General features: G+C 33.9%; 1 protein-coding gene across 2 annotated transcripts in view; it reads right to left on the bottom strand.

Moving 5' to 3' along the window:
• The window catches only part of LOC140441137 (uncharacterized), a 303,792-nt gene that overhangs the window by 109,863 nt on the left and 174,365 nt on the right, over positions 1–19,564 (bottom strand). The window lies entirely within an intron of this gene.

Raw genomic sequence — 19,564 nt, 5'->3', positions numbered from 1 at the left:
TTGAACGCATTCAATTCTCGTAACATTTTTTGTAGAGTACGTAAAACTACTAAATTGTGTGTTTGTTATATTTATCATTTGATGTTTTTCTTTTTAAAATGTTTTTAATAGTACACATTTCACTACTTCTTTAATATTTACTCCCAAATAATCAAAGACATTTGACCTGAAAAACTATCATCCAGAAACATGAATTAAGTTCTAGTTTCAATAAGTGATTTAACATTGCTGATCATATTGTGTAAAGATGAAAACAATAACAATAAGATTTATAGCAAAAATTTGTTAGAAATTTTCGCGGGAATCAGTCTGTATTTTCTCTGCTTTCTTCCATATCGCAAGTTGTTGTGTGACTTTTTCGTCCAGTTGAAAATCTTCATATTTTTAAGACTGTTTACAACCTGGTCTTTCCATCTGCACTTTGGTCTTTTTGAGATATGGAATTTACTGGTTTTCATATTAATATTTTCTACATGAATGCCCCTTCTCCCTTTTTTTTTGATATGACAGAATCATGATTTTATTAACTGCATAATTCTGTATATAAATTTTCTAGTACTATTAGTAATTCATCTCTGTTGATGATAATACTTATCCTTATTCCCTAATTTATTTTTGCCATTTATTAATTTTCTACTTATAACTTTGAGGACCTTGTTATCTTCAATAGTTTGTTGGATTTGTTGACTTCTTTGATTTCGGTTGTCCATCCTAATACATTTTTGTATTCTTTTACTTTCCTCTTTAAGTTTATGCTGTTCTTTGCCTATACTATTTTATATTTTTCTCCTCTCTTGAATGAATGCTTGTGTTTGGGGACTTGTTTTTGCTATATGATTTTTTTGTGTATCTTCTGGCTTTAGTCTATAGTAAAAATACAATTATTTTAAATCAGCAATTTTCGAGTGCAATTATGCAGGCACAACAAAGTTTCAAAATGAATGATATCCACAGTCTTGGTCAAAATATCAACCAAACTCTGTCAGATGCAAAACTTGTGGGTAATGACGGCGAGAGTGAGGAGTTAGCGTCAAAAGACAACGTGTGGATTTATGCTGCGAAGTATAAACAATCTTATGGTACAGAAAAATTGGAAACATACAAAGTTCCCCGGACATGAGTTCTTGTATCCTTTACGCGAGAAAAAGGTAAATGGATCCAGGTTCCTTAAGAATTACGGTTTTTTTCAAACACAGATGTGGCTGAAGGGCAAAAAAATGAATGAATAATGCTTTCACGGAAAACATTTCGTCGCTAAAAGTGTTCTTAAGGTTAAAAATTATTTCAAGATCATTCATTACAACGCTCAATCATTACGTAACTCTTTTCTTGATTTTGAAGTACTACTTAATGATGTTCCAGCTGATTGTTTGTGTCTGTGTCTTAATAAGCACAGGTTTGTGCCTGATGAGCTACATCTGTCTATATTAGAGACTATAATAAGGTCTCTGCATTTTAAACGAAGACCAAGACCTATTAAATTTAACACTCATGGTAATAGATGTATTTCCTTTCAGACAGCTTATTCATCCACAAATTGTGCAACCATATTTTGTTGTGGACCTATAATAAAGGAGGGTCATTTCCTCTCAAAACCGTTAAAAACCATTCCTTTTCTAAAACTATTAATAATATAATTGTCTAACCTCTAAAAACTTTAATAAATCAATCAATATCTTGTAATACTTATCTTATGTAAGTGTTCAAAACTGCAAAGGTGATACTTCTGTTTAAGAATAAAGGCTCCATTGATATTTACAACGATTATCGACCCATATCTTTGTTGCTCATCATATCAAAAGTTTATGAACGAATTTTCAAATAAATCCATATTTTGAATCTAAGGAACTGTTTGCCATAAACCAGTATGGATTCCGAAAAAATAAAAGCTATTGATCGTTTTACTAGCAATATTTTGGAAGGGTTTGAAAAATATCTTAACACTCTTGCATCCTTTTTAAATCTCACTAAGGCTTTTCATTGTGTAACACATAGTATTCTGCTAAGAAAGCTTCCTTTATTATAATTTTCATAGTTCTACTATTCAACTTAATTAGTATCTATAAAATCGTGATCAGTATGTTCACTTCAGCCATTGTAATTCTCAACAACAATTTCTGATGTATGGTGTCCCTCAAGGCTCGGTTCTGGAACCGATATTATTTCTTATCTATTGTAATGACATGGTATATTCCCACTTTTTTAGCACTGTTTTGTTTGCTGATGATAAAAGTAAGTATGCTCGTATTATCTCTGGGCTCGGTTATAGAGCAGATTGTAGAAACTTCTTTAGAGATCTTAAAATTTTATATATATTATACAGTATCTGTTGCACATGAAACAAAATCTTAGCCAATACAATGGGCATGTAGATACAATTATCCCACTAGAAACAACACTAATATTGTACCAAAATTTAACCACCTTAAGAGATCCAGAAAGGTTTAAGGTATTTTAGACTGTTGATATTTAATGTTTTCTTTTGAGAATGCTGTTGATGTGTTCGTCAGATGCATTTATATTATAAGTTTTTGACCAGATCGGTGTAGACTTCCTTTTAATAATTCAGTATCTCATTTTACCCAGGTCTTTTTCTATCGAGGCTAATACCATTCTTTAGTCGTTACCTGTTGAAAACTGGTTTAGAATTATAACATCTATAAAGATTTGCCTCTTGTCAGTGGTCAGAAAATCGATCTCGTTCCTAGTTTTTCCATTCGGGCCATGTCGTCTCCACCTCCGATGTTCTTTTTTGTAGAAGAAACTGTTGATTTGGACTAGATTTTTCTACAGCAAGAAACTAAGTAAAGAGTTACCACGCTTGTTCCTGTTTACCGAACCAAATTTTCCCAGTGATGTTGTCTCATCTGCCTTTCTTCTTCTTTTATCGTTGAAGTTATTACATAAATTATGGTATAGTGTGTTCTTCTATTTATAGTAATATCATCGTATAATCCTTCTATTTCATAGTCCACATGGCCACTTGGGGCATATCTTTCAATAAGTTTTAAGGTTAAGGAGGCTACTCTAATAGAAAAACTGTTTACTGATATAATCTTTATTCCATGTTTTCTGTGTACGAGGAATCCAACACTTCCCGTTGTTTCAGTTATATTTATTTTTAGTTTATTTTATAAATGCATTCGAGATATTCGGCGAAGAAAATATTTTGATAAAAGGTTTAAAAAAGTCGGCAGTTGATACCCTATCAATTTCACTTTTGTTGTTCACGTTAACCGTTATTACGTAACAAAGCATAAATCCAATCTGCTTCATATGTGGTCAGAATAAATCGGTCAGAGCCGACGAAGTGTGACGTCGGGTGGCACAAAAATTTACTGAATCAAATTTTCGTAATGTGAGAAATTATTACTAAAGCAGTCCATCTGTCGATCGAATTTAGATAAACATTTATCTTGGGCCGTTATAAGTTATTCATAACAGTATCTTCGGGCTCTGAAGATCCTCGTCCGCGATTTACATAACTTGGCAGTAGAATCGTGTTTGAGCTATGGATGAAAGTCAGCATATACCGATATATTGAAATGAAAGTGCTTTCAAGTTTTTATCAAGAGTATAATTTATTTTAACAAATAAACAATTTATACAGAATTAGTTAAATAAGTTTGAATTTTTGAGAAAAGTAATAATATCGGAGATGATTTAAATTATTACTTTAAATTTGAAGCGCTAAACATTGTGCGGAAGATAAAGATCTCTCTACAAAATAGTGCATATATTTAACTTGAAACAAACATGTGCAAATCAGTATAATTGCTATATTGTGGTAAATTTAAGAGCCAGGTTTTAAAGCTGTTTCTTAAATTATAGCGTAAATGTTAAGAAAAATAGCAGCCAACGAAATTTAATTTCAGAAATGGTTTTACTACATGAAGGGTTTTATTTAGTATGCAAGTTAATATTTCTATTGTGTATTGACCTTTGTGCTTGGTTTGTAGGGTATCAAAACGTTTGTGATACACTACAACATGCTTATGTAAATTCTCAAGAAGATAGGACGCAACAGAAGAAACTTTGGATTAATTACTACCGAAATGGAAACGGATTGTTTCGTTTAAATCGATGATCATAGATCTGAAGAAATATGTTCTGGTTAAAATTTGTGAGGAAAAGAAAATACTGTGAGATCTCAATGAGAGATAAATAGAGAGAGGGTTAAAGATGTCAAGACATATCGACAACAAGATTATAATAGCTACCACCATTAACTTCTTCTTCTCCTTCTTCTTCTAATGGCGCTACAACCCTTTGTGAGTCTTGGCCTGCTTAACAATGTTCTTCCATTCTGCCCTGTCGGATACTTTCCTTCGCCACTGCCTGATGTTCATGGTTTTAAGATCCCTCTCTACGTCGTCTATCCATCTTTTACGGGGCCTTCCTCTTGTTCTGTTTCCTTGGGGCTTCCATCTCTGGACTACTTTTACAGCTCGATTATCTGGCATTCTTTCTAGGTGACCAAGCCAGTTTAGTCTTTGTGACTTTACAAATCTGACAATATCTGCGCTCTGCATTAGTTCATCCAGCTCGTGATTCATTTTAATTCTCCACGAACCATCGCTGCATTGGGTTGGTCCAAATATCTTCCTTAGTATTTTGTGCTCAAATATTCTCAGTTGATTTTCATCAGTGGTTGAGAGGGTCCACGTTTCACATCCATATGTGACCACTGGTCTAATTACTGTTTTGTAGATTCTCAGCTTAGACTCACGATTCAGTAACTTACTTTTCATTAAGTCTTTGTATGCATAAAAGCACTTATTACCGCTAAGAATCCGTGCTTGTATTTCTTGACCGATGTTGTTGTTGTCATTTATTATTGAGCCTAGGTAGGGAAAAGTGGAGGCATATTTGTAGGTATGGTTGTCTACCTTCAGATTCTCATGTTCATTCGATTTTGTGCACTCCATATATTTTGTTTTGCTTTCATTTATATATAGACCAAACGTAGCAGCTTCTCGTTTCAGTTCTATAACTTTTTCGCTTAATACACTTTTGTTGCGGCTTATTATGGCAACATCATCCGCATATGCGCATATTTGCATAGATCTTGTATTAATACAGCCGTTTATATCCAGTTTTCTAACAACAGCTTCTAAAGTTAGATTAAAAAGTGTTGTTGATAAGGCATCCCCTTGTCTAACTCCATTTTCAATATCAAAGGCCTGCGTCATATCTCCATCTGCTTTCACCATAGCTTTGGAACCCTCCAGAGTCATTCGTATAAGTTTAACCAACTTATTGGGTATCCCTAACATAGATAGTTGCTCTAACATCTTTTGTCGATCTACTCCATCAAACGCCTGTTTGAAATCGATATACAAGTTGTAAATAGGTATGTTATATTCAACACATTTTTCATGTATACCTCTTAACATATGTATTTGGTCAATAGTTGACCTCTTTGGTCTGAAGCCACATTGGTATTCACCAATAATCTCCGAAAACGATTCCAGGCGGCTATATATAATTCCTGATAATATCTTGTAGATGACATTTAAAACTGTTATGCCCCTATAATTTTTGCAGAGTCGTTTGTCTCCCCCTTTGTACATAGGAAGTATGATTCCCACTTTCCAATCTTCTGGGATGACTTCTAGTGTCCATATGCGGTCGATTAGTTTATGGATACGCCTCCATAGCGCATGTCCACCATTCTTTATCAGTTCTGCAGTTATTCCATCTGTGCCAGGTGCTTTGTTATTTTTTAGATGTTTTATGACGTTTATCGTTTCTTCCAATGTTGGTTGCTCAACTAGTTGTTCTGCTGTGTGGTGAATTATCTCTTCATCTTCGTTTTGTTCTTTTTCTGGGTTTAACAGCTCTTGAAAATGCTCCTTCCACCTTTTCATTATTTCCTCTTTCTCGCTGATAATTGCCCCATTTTTGTCCTTGCAAACTGTTGATCTTGTTATGTATCCTTGGGTGCATTGCTTGATTTCCTTGTAAAATTTTCTAGCCTCTCTTCTGTTATTATAATCTGTAATTTGTTGTATTTTTCTATTCAACATTTCTCTCTTTTTCCTTCTGCATATTTTCTTTGCATCTTTTCTGAGTTCTTCATCACCACCATTAACTATCTGCTGAAATTCGCATAAAACAGTGGAAACTTGCAACAAAAATAGATGACCAAGAATTGTCCAATTACAATTACTATTCATTTGTAGATCTTAGCTCTCGCCATCTTAAACGACGTGTGAAAACAGTGGTGGATATAGAAATTAGCCTTGTAGGGAAAACTTCCAATGAAACACAAACCACAAAACATAACAACGATAAACCCAAACTACAAAACAGACACAAATAATAACTTATATACATTAAGTTCCCCTACGTTTTCTAACTGGCGGATTTATTGGGTTAAATTTGTCTGTCTGTGGTTTAATTTTCATGTCAGCTAATATATTTCTATATTTCAACAATTTTATATATACGCTACTAGTTGAAATATTCACTATATGATTATATTGTTACGAATTCGACGTAGCCCATATAACGGTTGCATCTCGAGACGACGATGATGTCCTTCTAGAAGCATCCGGAAGTATCGACCGCGGGAGAGGTCGATCCGTCAAACAAACGAATTAGAGATGGACTACTCCAGAATATTCTAGTACATAATAACTTGTGTATATAAGCAGACCTTTTATGAGTTAAAGTGAGTTGTTAAGATACTACCGTATTGAAAACTTATAAATAAATATATTTACATAAATTAGGACCGCTCGTTTTATTAAAATACGCTACAATATGAAGAAAAAACTGATCCGTGTTTATCTTGCTTTTATGTTTATGCCATTGTAGGTATTAGTTACCAATTATCATTTATTATAATTACTAATTAAAAAAAAACTTACAATGAAGTAAAAACTTTCTTTGTAAAATGGTATAAAATTTTATTAAAATTTAAAAATTATCCAAAATAGATTTATAAATTTTCAGAAAGTTTTCGATCCTATCAGATCATCTTTAGTGAAAAACGTCCATAAAGTACTTGGAACCAGCCAGATAATGGATCAGATGACCCTTAAATTACATAATTTTAGAGTACCAAACATTATAATTATTAATACAGTAAATCTATGATAAGAGATTACATTTTTTAAAGGAACGTACAAATTCCCAGCTTGAAAAAGGGATCTTACGCCCTAAGTGGCCACAAACAACTGTTAATTGTTGCCATTCAGGTGGTGGTAATAAAAATCTAGAGGTGGCACCAATTGATGCCATAATGAGAAAGCATAGGTTACGATGGTTCAGATATATTCAACATGGAGACCCACGAGATCACCCAGTATGAAGAATTGTTAAGTTCTTTAGAGAAGTAGAAGAGGAATACCAGGGGGAGAATGGTATTCGTATGACCCAGGAGAAAAATGTATGAAGAAACTTATGGGATTATAGTTGTGTCAGTATGAGTAGGTTTATAAAACACGGAGAACTCAAGTTTGTTTGCAAGTCCATCAATTTTTAAATCTATAAAATTTATGGACTGATTTTGTTCTGTTTGTATTGTAAATTCAATATGACTATAGAGTAAATTATTATACAATAAGAATTGGTCAAGTTGTCCGTTAGTTCCTGTAAAATATACCAGTACATCGTCCACGCATCTCCACCAATATAAAAACTAATTGAATACGGAATGTTTTGAAATATTTGTTTCTATCTGATTATACACAAACCAAATTAACAGTAACGTAAATGAAGACGGTAGACAAAAGGTTCAAAACCAGGGATCTGAGGACATTCCAGAAATTACTCAAGATGAGATACAATATGCACTCAAAAAAAATGGAAAACATCAAGGCGCCAGGAGATGATGGAATAGTTACAGAAGCTATAAAACTTGGCGGAACTTCTCTTCTGAAAAAAAAAAAATACAAGACCTCTTCAATCTCTGCTTGTATAGTCAAAAAATTCCTATAGCTTGGAATAACTCCATTACAATTCTTCTGCATAAAAAGAGTGACAATATGAACCTAGAGAATTACAGGCCAATTTCTCTACTTAACCATTTATACAAACTGTACACCAGAATAATAACCAATCGATTGGAAGCAAAATTTGAGCTATATCAGCCAAGAGAACAGGCTGGTTTTCCCCCCAACTACGGTACAAATGACCACCTACAGTGCATAAAAGTCTTGATTGAAAGATCAATTAAATACAATAGACCTCTAGTTCTAACATTTATAGACTTCCATAAAGCGTTTGATACTATTGAACTACCCGCACTTCTAAAGGCATTGTAAGAGTGTCGAATTGATCATAGGTACACCAATAGTATAGAAAATATATACAGAAATGCTACAACAACCATAAATCTGCACGGTCCTACCAATAAGATACATATCAGGAGAGGTATTCGACAGTATACGTCGCTAGAATGAAGGATAATAGGTGGACCAATAAAATCTTATCTCCACAAGATGGACTGACGACATAAAGAGGATTTGTACCAACTGGATTGCATCAGCGCAAGATAGATCTGAATGGAGGTTTTTCGAGGAGGCCTATGTTCAGCAGTGGACGACTATAAGCTAATGATGATGATGATGATCTGATAGTAACGGGCTTAGACGTTAATGACTCATGATAAGTTCTGCTCTGGTATTTATATAAATTTGATTATTAAATCCATCACTTCTCATATATTTGGTTATAAACTCAAACTAATTTTCTGACGTTTCTATCCCTAAATAAAAAGCCTTTTTTACCATGCAGTTTCTTTTAACAAAATTTTTGGGGCCCTAATGGTGAATGTAAAGGCAATAGATAGGCAGGCACATAGTTTCTCCATCTATTCACGATTTTATTTAGTATTCTTCCTTATGTCATGTCTTTTATCTTGATATGTAGTCACATTAGTACCTATTCTATTTTTAGTATTATTTTGTTACAGTTTTTATGAGTCACTGGAATCATTTCACCTCAAGCACACATCACTGATGAAGGCATATAGCCAAGCCTCTTACTGTTCTGATCTAATTCCCTGTGACTCATACACTTCAAATGGTGTATAAAAAATGGCATATTGTATGAAATATACAATAAGAATTGTTTGCTTTCAGGATTTCTCGCTAATAACGCAGTTAACTTCAAGCCTGATTCACGAAAGTAGTAAACTGTTTTGTTTCTTTTTTAGGTTCCCAAAATTGACATTCTCAGTCAAATTCAGCTTTTTCATATGATTTTTAGCGGTTGTTCAGTGGAGTTTTCGTCTTTGACGATTGGAGTAAACGTCAAGTTAGCGTTAACCAATTAAAATTTTATTATGCAATTACGAAGAGTTTATTATTGAATTTTATTATAAACGTTATTAACAGTTGTTTCAATTAGCTACGAGACAAATTGTTGTATTTAACGAGGTAGATAAAACTACATTTTCTAATAATGCTTTAACCGATGAACAAAGATCGGTTTATTTTTGACCAGTAAATCTTTTCATTTTTTCATCTAATTGGACACTCATTGGATACTTTCGTTTCATCTTCTTTCAATTCGTCTCTATTAACAGAGATTGGCGATAACGCGGAAAAACCTTCATGTGCCATTCTTATAAAGGTTTGTAGGTTCAATATTGCCAGTAAGGCTAAGCCTTGATATCTAATCACTATCTAATATACGTTTATTTTTTTTTTTCGTTATAAACAATATTAATATCTATTGATGTCAGCGTAGCAATTGTGCCTTTTAAGAAATACAATGTGTTTGTATGTTTAAAATATTCATGTCTAATTGTCAATCATGTGTGTTGTTATGCGATATTTTTTAATACTTATATATTCTCTTTCTATATTTTCTTTCGCCATTATTTAAATTTCAAATAAAACTACTTAGGTACATTAAGAAGATCATCCAAATTAAAATGAAAGTTCTTCCCGTTGATGACGATGGTGAAATACTCATCTCCAAGATATGGAATGGCACAGAGAAGGTTGTTTAGAACGTAAATCACGAATTTGTCATCTCGAGCAGTGACGTTACTCGACGATTTGATAAAGGGTTTTAAGCTGTGTCATTAATATGCATGAGTGAGCAACCACAGTGCTGTTTAACTAATAGTAGTCCAATTGGATAGTAAATGGTGTCATTAAATCGTAGTTAAGATATTTTTACAATAAACGATATCAAATTCAAATGACATTATTTCAAAAATACAATCAAATGAACTTAAACGAGGTGCAGTAGAGATACTTATCCTATAAAATATAGTCAAAAAAGTTACGTCCAAAATAGACTGAAAAAGAGAAAAACTAAAAAAATCGCACACAAATTATAAGAAGAACGAAGTACGGAAAAAAACGACAGTTGAATAAGAAGCGGCATAGGAAAATGCCATAAAAATGTACCGCCAAAATAATAGAAAGAAATTAAACTTTAAAAGTTCTTAGACAAAAATCGTCCATTGAAATGTTTTTTCTATAAAAATTGTCCCATTTGAGAAAGACGATCTGCAAAATAACAAACAGAAGAGGAAAAACAGAAAAAGTTATGGAAGAAATCCTCGAGTGTGCGGAAATTTTTGAACAAAGAATTGTATTAAAAACACCAGCAAGATATGACAAATACCATAAGTCTCCTTATCATTACTCAAGTATCAGAGGACATTCCTGAAATTTATTACTCTTAGGGAGATAAAAAATGCTCCTGCCGACATGGAAATAGAAATTGAAGTCATACGAGCAGGTGGTCAAGTTTTATTCAATTAGTGTATTGTGGAGGGGCTTAAATCAAATGTATCATTGTACTTATACATAAACAAAGAGATATAACAAACCTTGAAAATTACCGATCCACAAGCTGGTTATGACATGTATACAAACTTTTAACAAGGATTATTACCAAACGACTAACTTCCAAGCTATATCGATACCAACCAAGCGACCAGGCAGTATTTAGGTCAGAAGTCCTACAGAGTCTTATATAGAAATGCACTCTAATATTTGTAGACTATGAGAAAGCTTTTGATACTTTCTACCAACACAAGAAGTTTGAAGCTTTAGCTGACGGTAGAATAGACCACCGGTATATTATAATAATCAAACATATCTGCAAGAATGGTAGCAAAAAAGGAAAATATTTAAGATACACGTATTAGAGAAACTTTAGGTCTGACGAAAATGAATGCCGAAATAGGTTAGCATAGATTAAAATTTAACGCTTTACGGCGAAATGGCAATTACCCAATGAGAAGAATTGTCGAGTTCCTGAAGAGACGAAGATCAAAGATATGTTGGGAGCTACATTAGACATGTCTGTAGAGTAGAGTAATAAGTTTTAGATACTTTAGAGTTATTAGTAGAATAATATAAGACAGAAACATCAAAAAAAGTTAAAACAATGTTAGACTATGTTTGCTGCTTAAACATAGAATAGTAATTGAAGAAGCTGATAATGACAATCAATTAACTGAAGCTGAAATTTATTTAACAAATAAAAAATATACGACATAGGGTTGTAATAAGAAAGTTAAAAATTCTGGGCCACCGAATATGAGAAGGCTAATCTTCTGCAATAATTCTGCAAGCAAAATATTACATAAAAAAGGGCGCATAAGTCGTAGCATCGTAGCATTCTCACTTTTATACAAACAGAGAGTTTGGAGCTCTTCAAGGACTTCATACGGTGGAAAGTAAATCTGAATTTTCCGATGCCCGCTCTTATCTCCTGGTTATTGGTCCAATTAGTTGCAGTGTGTCACTCTTTCGACTGAGATTTGGTTGACGTATAGTTGAGCTTTTGTTTTTTTTTTCATTGATAACTATCATGAGCTTTGTCTTCGTTACTATTTACTTGTTTACTTATTGTTTATATTGAGTCCATGTTGTCCTAAGTCATGAGACTTTTAGGTCTTCTAGATTGTCTGCAAATACTTCGATATCATCTGCATATCTGATGTTCTTTAACCGAAACCTATTTAGTAGAATACCTTTTTCAATTCTGTGCAAAACTTCGCTAAATATTCTTTCTGACTAGAGATTGAAGACTAGAGGAGATAAAATACAGCCTTGTCTCATTTCACGCATGGTTTTTGACGTATTTGGTGTATTTACCTTCAATTCTAAAATTTGCGGTTTGATTCTAGTAAAAGTTTCTAATTATTTCCAGACCTTTGTTATTAATTACTGCTTTTTATAGTATTTGCATAATCTTGACGTGCTATACTGGATCAAATGCTTTCTCGTAATCAACAGACATGCGTTTACGTCATAATTATCGCCTCTGCTTCTCTGGAATAAGACTCGTACTAAAACAAAGCCTCTCTTATAATAGCATCTATGAACCCAAACTGGTTGGGGAAATTTTATCTCTATTCATTGGGAAACAGTTTTAGGAGATAACTCATGAGGAATACTGCCAGCCATTCTGTTGGTATTTCTGGAGAATTGTATATATTGATGAATATTTTTGTAAACATTGCTATTGGTTCGTTGTCCATTAGTTTGAGTAGTGCGGCGTGTACATTATGTGCGGGGCCTGTGGCTTTACAATTTTTTAGGTGTGTTACTGTAGAATAAACTTACTGCTATAATATTCATGGTCCATAATTTACGTATACCCAACCTACATGAGTTACACAAAATCTTGATCACGAACTAAAAATCTCTAGATACAACCATATAAAAGAGATACAAAGAAGAATTGACTAAGTTTAGGCGACATACTACAATAGATGAATTGATGTCTAAAATATTAATGTTTACTAAAAACAATACAACTAAACTAAGAATATAGCAGAGGGGAATGGAAGGACCAATATGAGAAATTAAACTTAATATGCGAAATTAAATTTGCACACAAAGAAATACAAGATATAGAAAAAGTGGAAGATTCCATGAAGAATTGTCGACAGAATAGACAGATGATCCAACTTAAAAATAGAAATAGAAATTTGGCTAGGCTTGTAGTCTATAATAGACTCGAAAAGCTTACTGATAATAGTGATAATTGTTAAAACTTATTAGATTTAAAGTTAGCAAAGTAAATTAGTATTTAAAACTTATTATAAAAGTGACAGATAGCAATTTAAATTTCTTTAAATCTAAATCTAAACTAAATAAGTGTACATCTTCATCATCATCATTATTCTGGCTCTACAACCCTGCGTAAGTCCCAGTGTCCTCAAGAATTTCTCTCCAGTCGTCCCTATCTATCGCCTTCCTCCGCTAAGCACGTATTCCTATATTTCTTATGTCTTTATCGATGTTATTAAGGAACCTTGTTCTGGTTCTTCCTCTTCTTCTTTGACCAATGGATCTATCAAGCAGCGTTTTTCTAGTTCTATCTGCAATACATTGAGCGCTCCCAGGAGTACAAATTCATTCACTGCTTCGATGACGTCGTTTTCTATAACAAATGATCGTGGGATTTGTAATGGCGTGCTTATTTTCATGTACTACGTTTTTTGTTGGTGTTTGTTTATTATTAACTCCAGTTTTGTAGCCAATTCTTTTAGTGTCTCTCGCCTCTCGTACAGCGTTTTACGTTCTCCCAACAATATATCTATTAAAATACTCCTAGATCTATTTAACACAATATATAGAACTGGAATAATACCTAGGGAATGGCTCCGTTCGACCTTTATACTACTGCCAAAAAAGGCAAATACAAGGGAATGCAGCGAATATCGTACGATAGCCTTGATGAGTCATGCTCTAAAACTGTTCCTGAAAATAATCCATAATAGGATCTATAGGAAATTAGACGTAGACATCAGTAACACTCAGATGGGATTCAGAAAAGGGCTGGGTACAAGGGAGGCTCTGTTTGCAATGAACGTTCTCTCACAGAGATGCTTAGACATGAACCAAGAAATTTACACCTGCTTTATTGATTTCGAAAAGGCCTTTGACAAAGTACAACATGAACCACTAAGACAAATTCTAATAAAGAAAAATATAGACAGCCGAGATATTCGAATTATATGCAACCTATATTGGAATCAAACAGCAAATGTGAAGGTTGAGGGTAGGCTAACAGAAGAAATTCAAATCCGTCGAGGAGTCCGGCAGGGATGCATCTTGTCGCCACTTTTATTTAATCTGTATAGTGAAGCTATTTGTGAACAAGCACTCGAGGAAGAAGATCTTGGTCTGATAATAAATGGTGAGACGATCAACAATATAAGGTATGCTGACGATACGGTTCTCCTAACGGGAACGCAAGTAGAACTACAACATCTCGTTCAAAGTCTCAATATATACTGTAACAGTTACGGCTTGAAAATTAATTTGAAAAAAACTAAATTTATGGTAATCACGAAATCAAAGAACATCAGAGCTAATCTTGTAATAGACAATACAACGATTGAGCGTGTGTCCTGTTATAAATATCTAGGTGCTTGGATCACAGACGATACTGATCAAACAAAAGAGATTAGATGTAGAATAGAAATCGCTAGATCAGTCTTTAATAGAATGCGCAAACTCTTTTGCAATCGTGATATCAATATAAAGTTACGAATACGAATGCTGCGGTGTTATGTCTTTTCTACCCTGTTGTATGGAGTAGAGGCTTGGACACTAAAACAGTTGACCACAAAAAACATCGAAGCTTTCGAGATGTGGTGCTATAGGCGCATTCTCAGAATATCATGGATGGACCGCGTCACTAACACGCAAGTACTCCAAACTTTAGACAAAAGATGCGAAATTCTAAATGATATAAAAACTAGAAAGATGGAATACTTGGGGCACATTGTGAGAGGTGAAAAGTACGAACTTTTAAGAAATATCATGCAGGGCAAAATTAAGGGCAAAAGAAGTGTGGGAAGAAGAAAAATATCGTGGCTTCGTAATCTACGTGAATGGTTCGGGTGTAGTTCGATTGAACTTTTTAGGCGCGCTGCTAACAAAGTCGCAGTGGCCATGATGATTTCCAATCTCCGCTAGGAGTGGCACGAAAAGAAGAACAATATATCAGCATAGGCAAGGATTTGCACTGATGTGTTATATATTAAGCCGCTGGTTGTGATTTGTAACGTACGTATTACTTTTTCCAATGCCAGATTGAACAGTATACGGAGAGTGAGCCTCCCTGGCGCAGTTCGTTATTTATTTTAAAAGGTTCAGACAGTTCCCCCTGAATTTTTACTCTATATTCAAGTTTCTTAAAGAGTTTTGTTAAATTTACCTACTGATTTGGTAAACCTCTTATTACTTTGAACATTTCTCTTCTATTTACGGAGTCGTAGGCTGCTTTGTAGTCTGTGATAATATATTTTAGGTACATCTCTTCATAATCAATTGGATGGATTAAAAAGGAGACAACACAAATAAAAATTCTAACAACAATCCTTATCTTGTTTCTTAAAAATAAAAAGGGTTTAGAAACAATGTATATCATATAATTCAAGAATTTTTAAGTTACACACTGTACGACGCCACTGGTGTCATGTTGATTAACAAGTACTACGCTTAAATAAATAGTGGTCGTGTTTTGTCTATGGTAGCCTCTGGGCATCTTCATAATACTTTTTAATCATATGTGCATTATTTCTCCCTGGCATTGCACGTTTTTATTGAATCATGCTTTTTAAAGCATGTATTTTTGAAAGAAAAGTCTTCACAAGAATTTAGTTATGTAAATACTAGTCTAGTGAATGTAAATTGTTCATTATTGTAGGTAATATCTCAATAAATGTGTAAAAAAACTGTGTAAAAAGACTGAAATGTGTAAACAATTTTAATTCCTAGCTGAGCACTTTCAGCTTACAAAGCCATCTTCAGAGCTATGGTCAAATATTTGGGTATCACTACTAGGAGAGATCATTTGGTAATAAAATTACAAAAAAAGCTGGTTCTATTTTATTTTTTTTTTATCAATGAAAAAACACAAAAAGGACTTTACACTGGACTCCACTGTGAGTAACATACAACAAAAGTTGTTGAAAATGAAAAACACTATAAAGGAAGCAACATCGAAGAATGTACCAAGAATAAAAAGATTTAGAAAAAACACCTGGTTCGATGACGAATGTAGAACAGATGAGTTAAACAAAAGATCAGGTTTGAGATTAAAAAGTTTACTATCGCAAAAACAAGACCACCTAGATAGGTATACCGAACAACGAAAAAAAGGTAAAGAAAATCCTAAGGGGTCGGAAACTAAAGTATATGGATGATAAAGTAAAACGTATTAAAGAAAATTACAAGAACAATTAAATAAAAAATTTTTGCAAAGAGGTAAAATACATTTAAACTGGGTATCAGGGAAGAACGATGAATGTAAAAGATAAGCAAGGAAACCTGATAGTGGACGAAGACCAAATATGTGAAAGGTGGAAAGAAAACTTCGAAGAGATGCTAAATGTAGGAGTAATCTTTGAAGAAAATTAAAATGTTCCTAAATCTCAAATAGTAATAGAAGAAATACCAAAGCCCACAAGAGAAGAAATTGAAGGAATAATAAAAGATATGAAAAATTACAAAAGCCCAAGGGAGAACGGCATTGTGGAAGAGAACTTAAAATTTGGAGGAGAGGCCTTAATAAACCAACTTAGTGAGCTAATACTAGAAGTATGGGATGCCAAAGCAATGCCTCAAGAATGGAATAAGTCGATTATAATTCCTATACACAATAAGGGAGATAGTAATATATAAAATGCTCGGCATACTAATTAAAAAACGATTAGAAATATATGTAGAGAAGAATCCAGGAAAATACCAGGGAGGATTTCGGAAAGGAAGATCAACAACCGATCAAATTTTCATGCTAAAACAAATCCTGATCAATTGCTATGAATACAACATTTTAGTACAAGTACTTTTCATTGATTACAAATCCGCCTACGATACAATAGACAGAAACAAATTAATAGAAACGCTAAAAGAATTCCATGTGCCAGAAAAAATAGTAAGATTGGTAAAAATGACAATTAGATAAACCATTTGTGCTGTGAAATGCAACGGTACAGTCTCAGAAGAATTCAAAGTAAAAAAAGGTGTTCGCCAAGGAGACCCGTCGTCTGCATTGCTATTTAATATAGTTATAAAAAAAATTGTAAGAGTTAGTGGGATAAATAGGTCCGGCATTATTTTATACAAGGAGCACCAATGCTTAACATATGCTGATGATGTGGTTCTCATTGCAAGAAATGGAAAAGAACTGGCAAATATAGCAAAAATATTGATTCGGGAAAGCTCTAAAATTGGACTAAGAGTTAATATTAATAAAGCAAAGTACATAGAAATCTCGAGCAAAAAAGGAATAAACACCAGATGATCCTTTAAATTGGAGGTGAAGGTTGGATCTGTTGTAGAATTCGAGAACGTGGATGAATATATGTACCTAGGTACTCTTATTGATTAGACATGTAAGGAAGATACTGAGATCAACCTGAGACTGACCAAGAGCAACAGGTGTACTGAAGCCATGAGCAATATAATTAAGACCAAAGATATAGCTCGTAATACAAAAATAAGAGTATACAAAACTATAATTAGACCCACAATGCTATACGCTGCCGTGACATGGACTATGAACAAAACCATACAGAACAGATTGGAAGCATGGGAAAGAAAGATGCTTCGCAAAGTGTTTAGTGGAAAAGTAGTAGAGGGAGAATGGAGAAGACGAACTAATGCAGAAGCGTACCATTTGTATGCTAACCTTACAATAACGAAAGTGGTGAAAAAACGTAGACTAGAATGGCACATCTAGAAAGAATGCAAGGTAATAGACTAGTCAAGAATATTGCTTGGAGAGTACCAAAAGGCCAAAAAAGTGATAGGAAGACCAAGAAGGAAATGGAGAGATGTAGTGATGAAAGATGTCAGAGAGATAGGAATCAGAGATCGGAAACTAATAGTTAAGAACAGAAAACGATGGAAATTATCCATCCAGCAATGGGCCTAAACGGCCTGTTACGCTATACATACATACACTGCATAAAAAAAACACATTAAAAATTTGATTATGGTACGGGAATCAAAACCCGACCATTTAGTGGAGTTGAAGCAGCAGATGCAGCAGTTATTGACAGCATTAACGAAGACAGGAGATTCCTTAGATAATTTTAAGACAATTTAACCCAATTCACCTAGTCCGAATATACTTTCTAAGATGACTGCTCTTTGAAGATGGCTGCTTGTAATTTGTTTTTTTTTAATACCTTCAGAATGCTCTCCTTTAAAAAAACGAAAACTGGCACGAATATTTATCCTGCAGAGTTGAATCGATTCCATCAATTTCTAGTACCAGTCATAGGCGTCCGTTTTAGGTAGGTTAACGGTTATTTGAACGCATAACTTTTTTGTTTTTAACTGTTTAACATTCGTGATACTAGATTCTTAGATCAGGTATTCTAGTGCTAACAGGTACTCTTATTTTAAGTCGGTCATCATCATCCAGCCTCAAGAGTCCACTGCTGAATATAGGCCTCTTCCTCATGTTTCCAACCCCGTCTATCTTGCGCCGCTCTTATCCAGTTTTTATTGAGTCTTCTTAAATCGTCAGTCCATCTTGTAGGTGGTCGACCGACGCTTCTCTTGTCTTCCCTTGGCCTCCATTTCAATAACCTCTTTGTCCATCGCCCATCTATCATTCTGGCTATGTGTCCTGCCCATCTCCATTTTAGTCTGGCTATCTTCTCGATGATGTCAGTCACTCTGGTTCTTCTCCTGATGTCTTCGTTGGTTATTCTGTCTCGCAGAGTTATTCCTAACATGGACCGCTTCATTCTTCTCTGCGTGACTCTCAGTTTGGTAGCTGCTGCTTTTGTTAAGGTAAGTGTTTCTGCTCCGTACGTTAAGACTGGGAGGACGCACTGATCAAATACCTTTCTCTTTAGGCATGTGGGCAGCTCACTTTTAAAAGTTTCTCTCAGTTTTCCAAATGCTGCCCACCCAAGGCCGATTCTTCTCTTCAGTTCATAAGTCTGGTTATCCCTGCCAATTATAATTTCATGTCTCAGGTATTTATATCTATCTACGAGTTCTATTTCTTTCCCACCAATACTGATGTTCTGGTTGGGTACCAAATTGGTCATGATTTTTGTTTTCGAGATATTTATATTTAAACCTACACTTTCTGTAGCCACAACGAGTTCCTGTACCATCTCTCTTGCCATACCTAGATCTTCAGCTATTATAAGTATATCATCGGCGAAACGTAAGTTGTTTACATATTCTCCATCTATTTTTATTCCCTTTGTGATCCAATCCAAATTCTTAAAAGCATGTTCAAGCACCGTATTAAAAAGTTTAGGTGACATTGGGTCTCCTTGTCTAACCCTCTGTTCTATTTTTATGCGATTACTGTTAGTAAGTTTTAAGTCGGTTTTAAGTTTTTTAAGTCGGTAGGTTACACCAATTTCTAGAATAATCGATTTGAAAAAAAAATTATTTATAAAAAAATTTATTTTTAAAAAAGTTGACTAATTTTGCAACTTTATTAGCAACAAATAAGAATAAAAACGCTATTTTGAAGGTTTTTGTATGACTTGTAAGTTTAACTTTTTGCTGATAAGTAGACGAAAAAAGCGAAAATTTACCGTTTTTTGACAATCATATATTTTGACAGTTAATAACTAATTAAGTCC

This window comes from Diabrotica undecimpunctata, chromosome 5 (genome assembly GCF_040954645.1).
Source record: "Diabrotica undecimpunctata isolate CICGRU chromosome 5, icDiaUnde3, whole genome shotgun sequence".
NCBI classification, from domain to species: domain Eukaryota; kingdom Metazoa; phylum Arthropoda; class Insecta; order Coleoptera; family Chrysomelidae; genus Diabrotica; species Diabrotica undecimpunctata.
The sequence above is the reverse complement of the archived record's forward strand: the minus strand, read 5'-3'. Positions and strand labels throughout refer to the sequence as shown.